Source organism: Malania oleifera, chromosome 2 (assembly GCF_029873635.1).
Source record: "Malania oleifera isolate guangnan ecotype guangnan chromosome 2, ASM2987363v1, whole genome shotgun sequence".
In the NCBI taxonomy this organism is placed as follows: Eukaryota; Viridiplantae; Streptophyta; class Magnoliopsida; order Santalales; family Ximeniaceae; genus Malania; species Malania oleifera.
In genome coordinates this window covers 64,675,873-64,685,374 of record NC_080418.1, presented here as the reverse complement: position 1 = coordinate 64,685,374, position 9,502 = coordinate 64,675,873, and positions in this window count along the sequence as shown.

Genomic DNA, 9,502 nt, shown 5'->3' with positions numbered 1-9,502 from the left:
CATTACAAGATTCAACATAAGATTTATCATTTAAATTATTACAAAAAATCATTGCATGAATTATTAATAGTATTATCACTAAATTCAACAGATGATTCATCATATAATATATTGTAGGAATCAACAGAGGAGTCATCACATGAAGCATACAATGAAGGAGACTAAGATACATTTACCTCCTTATTGACTAATGAAGTTAAGCAACAAGTTGCTTTCTCTTGATTATTTGTAGTCGAACCAAATGGAGTACTGATCTCCTTCTATTTGAATTCTCTATATCTCCTATGTAACTCCTCCCAAATTTCCCTTGCACATTTACATGCCATAATTTCATGAAAGATATGAGAATTTGAAGCACAATATAATAATTCCATGGAAATTGAATTTACATGCATTATCCTAATATCATTTTAACTTATTTGCATACAATTTCCTTTAACAGTTATTTGCTAGGCCCTCCAATCGATTGATTTTATAAATGTGCTCATTCATTGTTTCCAGGTCGTGTAATCCACAACACAAAATACTGGAGGCCTAATAAGCGAGGATACACCAACAAGAGCCATTGCGTTCTTTGACACAAACAGCTAAGTTTTTTGCAACGAGACTCTGATACCAATCGATAAGAATGGTGTATTCCCAATAGGGGGATGAATTGGAATATTTTAAACTTCCTATGTTAAATTTAAATCACATACAATATTTTGCAACTTAGGGTCTGTTGACCTTATCGGTCACGCCCGGTTTTGATTATGACAAATACTCATTGTATCTAATGGATGTTTGAGGTTTTGTGCAGGAACTAAGATTGTTAAGATAAAGATGTGCACAAAGCATGCAAAGCCTAAAGATCAATCCATGTTTTTCAATTGTAATATATTTTAAGTGGTGAAATAGGTCTGTAATAGTAAGTAGGGCTCTAGTTTGTAATAAGCTCACACACATCACATGTATGATTTATTACGTAAGCTCAAACAAACCATAAATGAAAAGTGACCATAGAATGACCTTAGGGCTCTGGTCGATCAACACCGAACTTTTTTGGTGTATTCATAATCATAAATGACCCTACGACACACACATTTGCACCCATGTTTGTTAGGCAGTTCATTAGGATTTGTGTATGTTAAAATGGGACCAAAATGCACACTTTGTGCGCTTTCGGTCGACCAAACCAGGCAGTTCATTCTGCCGTGGTCGACCGAACTAGGCTTGGGTCAACAGTTGACGAAGGCCCTGGTCAACCGAACTAGGTAGTTCAAAAAGGTTTGGTCAACCGAAACCCTCTCTGGTCAACATTTTGACCATCTAGTCGACCAAGCTAGTTTTGTACTCCAACTACCTGGTCAACCGAGGGTCCTCAGGAAAATACCCAACAGTCTGGTCGACCAAACCAGCCAGTTCAAAATGGCCTGGTCGACCGAACCTTAAAAAATTGAGAAATCGCCCTCTCCTGGTCGACGGAGCCCTTTAGTTCAAACTTCCCCTGGTCGACCGAACCATATGAGACCTCGTCGACCAGACCTCTCGGGTTGCCTTGATTTTTATCGAAGTTAAACATTTTTTAAACAAGGTTAAAATGTTTTAAATGTCATTAAACTTTTCGTATAATACCCAATAGGTCCCTAACGGTCATGTTTTCTCCCACATCTATATATATGAGATCATTTATGAAAATTAGTGTGAGATTAGCTACTTTGATTAGGGGAGAATTCTCTAAAAATCTAAAAGCCTATACTACTCATTTCTGAGCCTCATTCACTCATGCTTACCATCTATTAGTGCCTACATGATTTGTAAGTGGATTGAGTGTTTGTTTCCATAGGTTTGCTCTCCCTGTCTTTCTTGGTTGATACGATTTTATTGAGAGCAAAACCTAAGTATTGTTAGGGGGCTTCGTTAATAAGTCTCTCCTAAGAAGACTTTCATTTGATCTTCTGAGGTTGTACATTCATTGCAATATCTTGAGAAGATCGTATAGTATTTTGATTGCAAAATCCTTTCATAATCACTTTCAAATATCTATTGTGTTTTATACTGAAAAATATATTTGAAGAGATATTTGTTCTTCTGATAGTGATCTTTGTTGCAACGTTCACTCACTCATATATTTTGTTGATTACAAAGATTACACATCTTTTGCAAACCAAGCATATACATCATTTGATACTTGCATGCTTGAGACATCCTGCTGATTGAAATACTTGAGACTTTACATCTTTTTGTGTGAACTTATTAGTTGAATATATTGTGAAACAAAGATTGTTTGTTTGACACTCTCACATACGCATTACATTGATAGAAAATATCTTTGAGAGTTGAACTATCTAGACCACACTGAGCTTACATATTGAATCATATTGTGATGTATGTTATTGCGCTCATTTTGGTACATATCTACTTTATACGAAAGCACAATCACTGCACCATTTGATTATATGAACATTTTTTGTATTTCCAAGCATAGGCTTGAAGAGGGAGACTAGCCCTGGAATAGTCCTGGATTGGCTTATACCCGGTTAGGAAAGCTAGGTGCGTCATCCTGTTAAGGCGTGTAGGTTGAGGTCAGCCTCGCTAATTGACTTGATTAAGGTTGAGGTTAGCCCTGTGTTAATTTGACCTGGATGTAGGTGTCGCTCCACCCTTAAGTGAGCTATTAGTGGAATCCTCTAGCTTGCGAGCTAGAGGCGGCGAAGTAGGCATAGTTGGCCGAACCCCGATAACATATCATGTGTTTGTGTATATTGTCGCACTTTATATTTACCTTACGTGTATGTTATTATGTGAATGATGCGCTTGATTTAAATTTCCGCATATTATATTTATCAGCGTATTTGGAATTGAATAGAAAGACCCTAGGTTGTTATACTCAGCTAACATCTAGTTCAACCTAGAAGAAAAGTTTAAAATTCCAATTCACTCCCCTCTTGGGAATACACCAATTCTAATAATTGGTATCAGAGCCTCGTTGCACTTGACCTAAACGTTTTTGCAAAAAGATCGCAATGGATCACATTGGTGTATCCCCATTTGTTGAGGGACAGTCACTTTCTAGTCCTCCAGTATTTTGTGGTGTCGACTACACCATGTGGAAAGTTAGAATGACCATATTCTTGAAATCTATGGACTGGAGGGTCTGGCTTGTGACTTCCAAAGGAAGATGTGCACAAATAAATGAGAATGATCATAATATGATTAGTTCTAATGCCATGGGCATGTTATATCTTGCGTTAGATTCTAATATCTTTGTTCAGTTTGTGGCATGTCAGACTGCACAGGAAATCTGAGATGAACTAGAAAAGAAATATGAAAAATCCCAGGAAATGGGGATTGTAACTCCTCTGAATGCTCCAAGTTTAAATGATCAAGAGGAGGTAATTCATGAGCTAGAAATCAACGACGAGGTATGTGATTCTCACTCTAGCTCATTTGATGGTTTATGTGATGAATGCTGTGTTGGGTTATATACTGAATCATTTGTTGATAATACTATGAATGGTTCATACGATGTTTACTATGAAAAATCCTGTGATGAATCGTCTGTTTGCTCATGTGATGTGTCAAATACTGGATCATCTGCTGAATATCATAACAATTCCAATAATAATGTATGTAATGATTCATATATTGAATGCTGCTGTATATTATGGAATGAATCATCCCTTGCACCTTGTGATAGTTCTGTTGAACATGCATGCAATGATACATATGAAAACTATTGTGTTAATTCTTTTGGTGAATCATATGCAAATTTGAATATTGAAAGCATATTGTCGCACGAAAAACTAGAAAAGGCGTTAATGAAAATGCACAAATTTCTAGTTAGAATCTCTAAGCATAAGATATCTTTGGAGAATGAGAACAAAAGAATAGCAAAACAATTAAAGGATTTAAAAAATTTTCATGTTGTTATTGAAATGAAAAAGGTTGAGAAAATATTGAAAATTGCATACTTAGATGAAGAAATAGATGATTATCCTAGACTTACACTCAAAGCTAAAAATGACAAGAATAATCATTATAAAACCTTTGAACCTGAAAGAAACATTTGTCTCAAAAAGGTTCAGGTTGCTTACATAGAACCAAAAGTCTAGCCTTACTGAAGAAAAATGGAATAAATAAGCACAACCCCCTACGTATATTCTACACTTGCTTATTTTGCAAAGTTGTGTGGCATACATGGTTTAATTGCTTAATTAGAGGTTCCAGAGGGCCAGAAAAGGAAATGAAATGGATAATCAGTGAAGCAAACCCCGTAGAACTCAAGGATAAACAAATTCAAATTGAAGATGCACTCCTGTTATCCTTCCTTTGTTCCTAGGTTTAGGGGTTGTGACAACTGTAGGATTGGGGAGTGATTGATGCTTAAAATGAAATTCTTAGTATACACACTCACTAAGCCATCTTATTATACTAAGAGGTTTATCCACTTCCAGATGGACATGGCATCTTTGCCTAGCACTTAATTCAAAATGCTTAACCCATTACGACATGAAAATCATAAAGTTAAGCTGTAGTTGTCCATTGCACAAAATTGAGTTTTAGGATACCATCTCATATCTTATATCACTATACCCTAAACTCACTTTTGAATGTGAAAAGCCTAAATCAAAATCAAGTCATCACTTTGGGCTTAAAGCACTACTGATCTTAAATGGCTAATATATATATATTAAGTGCTTCTCATAACTATAACCAAATTAAAGGTATCCACTAGGGATTTGGTCCCTTTGAGTTTAAATTGCAAGACCTTTAATTTTGGTTTAATCGCTCCATAGGAAATCTTTACCAAACCACGATCATATCAGGTATAGATTCATCATTTCCTTGGTTTGTATCCTTATTCTAAATTGTGATAATATCGAGAGGATACTTTCTGATCACCAAAGAGCATTGTTCACAACATTCACATATCCTATATGCTCTTTGCCCAAGCATGGACATGATTACCTTCACAGAAATATTTTGGAAAATGTCTTGTCTATCCTAAATACTCTTTTGTACCCATTAGTGATTTAAATTTACCAAGAATATTTATTTATCATCCCTTCATGAGCTCTCAAATCACTAAGACATATCCTTTAGAGCTTTGTGTGCTTAGAGATGAGTTGAATGACTAATATGATTGCCTAGGTCTCAATCTGGATGAATGCATAAAATTTAAGTTGACCTATGCATGTGTACTTTTAAATTGAAAGTCATTCTTACTTGTGCCTCTCACACGTATTGAAATTCATATCAATAGAGGTAATATTGGCTTAGCTCACTTAAAGAAATATTTATTGTGACTTTTTGGCCCGCTAAGCCTATTCATCCAAAGCCAAGTATATATCATCAAAAATCTTAAAACACTTGGCTAAGTAATTAGAAATTAAGAAAAGACATAAAATGAATAAGTACATAACTCAAGGGGAGCATTTCTCTTTTATGACTATTTATATTAAATGTTCTTATGATCATAGCTTATATGCCTTAATGAGTTACAACACTAAACTCATAACTACCGATTGTTATTTATTGCTCATGTTATATTTTGATGGATAGTGATTTGTGATTATCTAGTATTGTGAGCTGTTATTGAATATGTTGTTTGATAATACTGGATTGCATGGAACACCATCTGTAAGGCTGTTGCAGAAACTTATTTACTTGCATGCTTGTATGGAACGCCAACTGCATGGCTGATGCAGTATGTTGTGTATTACATGCTAGTAGCATATATAGGTTCTTGCATGCTTAAAATGAAATATTTTGAATTGATTGCATGAATCTATCAGGTTTTGGTACTTGAAAATTTGGGAAATGACCGATTTACAAACGGCACGCTGCCGAAATTTCGACAGGATTTTTCCCAAACCAAAACCTTGTGTTAAGGATGATTATGATAATAAAAATGTTAAAATATTTTTGAAAGGATGAGTGAAAAATTAAATAGAAATATCACATTTTCATCCTTGCATAATCATCACATACTTAGGGGAGCTCAGCTCCATCCCTATAGGAAGCACATAAATAACTTATATGTGTCACTTTCGTCTATTAAAATATTGAGGCTTTTCTATTATCCATAAACATTATATCCTGCGCTTAAAGGCTCATGTTTTGATATGGAATGTTCTTGGGTCATGAATATTATTACATGCCTTAATATACATCTGTTGATGCATCCATGGTCTATAGGGACAACTATACTAATTAAGTGATAATCTGTAACTGACAAATACTCAGTATTGTTGATTTTAAAGATGTGGATTGATGGCTTATACTATTGAGCATAATGAAACTAATCTTTGGTTAGTATAAGTAGCTAAAGAATCTAAGCACATACTCAAATTGATAGGGGGAGCATTTAAAATTAAATTACTACCATATTTTGCTTACCCATATGTTTAGCTTAAATATTAAATGAATTCATTGTGGCATGTACTTGAATGAAAAGATTTTATTAAAAATCATAATCTGAAGCATGTTTATATTGCCACAACTGTTTGTATTAGCCATATGATCTTGCATGTGATTGTTGAACTTTTAGGATCATTACGGCTTTGGTTCTCTGGTTATACTTTAGTATGTGCTTAATGGACATACCAAAAAATTTGTTGCTTGCTTGCATGATCTTTGAATTTGTTTTTGGCAAGCACCCCCAGTACCTTTTAAGCAAACATCATATAGAGGGATATATATTTATATACGTATATATATTTATCTACATTAACTTTTGGCAAGATCAAATTTCAAAATAAAATCTTTTACCTCTTGCCTCATTATTATTATATACATACATGTATTTCATAATTGCATAACTTTGAGTATAGTCTTAATTGACTATCATGCTTTTAAAATGAAATGCAATATGTCGTGCATATGTGCTGAATGATTAACATTTTTTGCATGCTGAATTTATTTGATAGGATGAGTATATAAGAAATGCACTTAAGAGAACTATAACTCACCAAGCTTATTGGGCTCATACTATTAACTGGTTCTACTTTGTGAGTCTGATTTGTTCCATTACTTATACTGTGTTAAAAACCTAATGAACTCTTGTAATTTATGCCAGTATAAGTAGCTAACAGGTCTAAATGCATAGTAAAGAGGCTTCTTAGATGTTTCATAGTTTGCATACATTTAGGGGGAGCTCTCTAGTAAAAAGTTTACAAGTCTTAGCAACTAATACTACTGTTGATATGTCTTCTTGTTTGAGACTTTGAGCATATTGATTATAGCTTGTGTGCACATTTCTTATATCTATAGCATGATCATATTGGACTTAATGCGTATTGATTATGACTTGTGATGGCCACTTCATTTGTCCATTACATGATTATCTTGAACGTATATACTTGAGTATTGGACCATATTGAACTATTTGAGTAGTTATGGATAAATTGCTAAGAAATTTAAACTCAAACAGGTTACGTTTATACATGATGTCTTTTGGAAAGTTCGATTTACAAACGGCACTCTACCGAAATTTCTCAAAAATATTTCCAAAATTCATCATGCATAAAATGTAATATTCACCCATTGCCTAGGATTTTAATTCAAATGACCCTTTTTGCTGTTGCTAAAAGGGGGAGATGAAAAAAGGCAAAAATAATGAACTTGTTTAAATACATTAGATGCATATTGGGAGGGGGAGCCTTCTTTGGTTTATCCCTATATTTTTGAGTGTTGTATTTGTCATCATCAAAAAAGGGAAGATTGTTGACCTTATCGGTCACGCCCGATTTTGATTATGACAAATACTCATTGTATCTAATGGGTGTTTGAGGTTTTGTGCAGGAACTAAGATTGTTAAGATAAATATGTGCACAAAGCAGGCAAAGCCCGAAGACCAATCCATGTTTTTCAATTGTAATATTATTTAAGTGGTGAAATTGGTCTATAATAGTAAGTAGGGCTCTAGTTTGTAATAAGCTCACACACATCACATGTATGATTTATTACGTAAGTTCAAACAAACCGTAAATGAAAAGTGACCGTAGAATGACCTTAGGGCTCCGGTCGACCGACACCGAACTTTTTTAGTGTATTCATAATCATAAATGACCCAATGACACACACATTTGCACCCATGTTTGTTAGGCACTTCATTAGGATTTGTGTGTGTTAAAATGGGACCGAAATGCACACTTTGTGCACTTTCGGTTGACCGAACCAGACAGTTCATTCTGTCCTAGTCGACTGAACCAGGCCTGGGTCAATAGTTGACCAAGGCCCTAGTCGACCGAACTAGGTAGTTCAAAAAGGCCCGGTCGACCGAAACCCTCTCTAGTCAACATTTTGACCATCTGGTCGACCAAACCAGCTTTGTACTCCAACCACCTGGTCAACCAAGGGTCATCGGGAAAATTCCCAGCGGTCTAGTTGATCGAACCAGCCAGTTCAAAATGGCCCGATCGACCAAACCTCGACAAAATTGAGAAATCGCCCTCTCCTGGTCGACCGAGCCCTTTAGTTCAAAATTCCCCTGGTCGATCGAACCATATGAGACCTGGTCGACCGAACCTCTCAGGTTGCCTTGATTTTTACTGAAGTTAAACACTTTTTAAACATGGTTAAAATGTTTTAAATGTTATTAAACTTTTCCTATAATACCTAATAGGTCCCTAACGGTCATATTTTCTCCCATGTCTATATATATGAGATCATTTGTGAAAATTAGTGTGAGATTAGCTACTTTGATTAGGGGAGAATTCTTTGAAAATCTAAAAGCCTATACTACTCATTTCTGAGCCTTATTCACTCATGCTTACTACTATTAGTGCCTACATAATTTGTAAGTGGATTAAGTGTTTGTTTCCATAGGTTTGCTCTCCTTGTCTTGTTTGGTTGATACGATTTTATTGAGAGCAAAACCTAAGTACTGTTAGGGGGCTTCGTTAATAAGTCTCTCCTAAGAAGACTTTCATTTGATCTTCTGAGGTTGTACATTCATTGTAATATCTTGAGAAGATCATATAGTATTTTGATTGCAAAATCCTTTCATAATCACTTTCAAATATCTATTGTGTTTTATACTGAAAAATATATTTGAAGAAATATTTGTTCGTCTGATACTAATCTTTGTTGCAACATTCACTCACTAATATATTTTGCTGAATAAAAAGATTACACATCTTTTGCAAACCAAGCATATACATCATTTGATACTTGCATGCTTAAGACATCCTGCTGATTGAAATACTTGAGACTTGACATCTTTGTGTGTGAACTTATTAGTTGAATATATTGTGAAACAAAGATTGCTTGTTTGACACTCTCACGTACGCATTACACTGATAGAAAATATCTTTGAGAGTTGAACTATCTAGACCACACTGAGCTTATATATTGAATCATATTGTGGCGTATGTTATTGCGCTCATTTGGGTACATATCTGCTTTATACGAAAGCACAATCACTGTACCATTTGATTACATACACATTTTTTGTATTTCCAAGCACGGGCCTGAAGAGGGAGGCTAGCCTTGGAATAGTCCCGGATTGGATTAGACC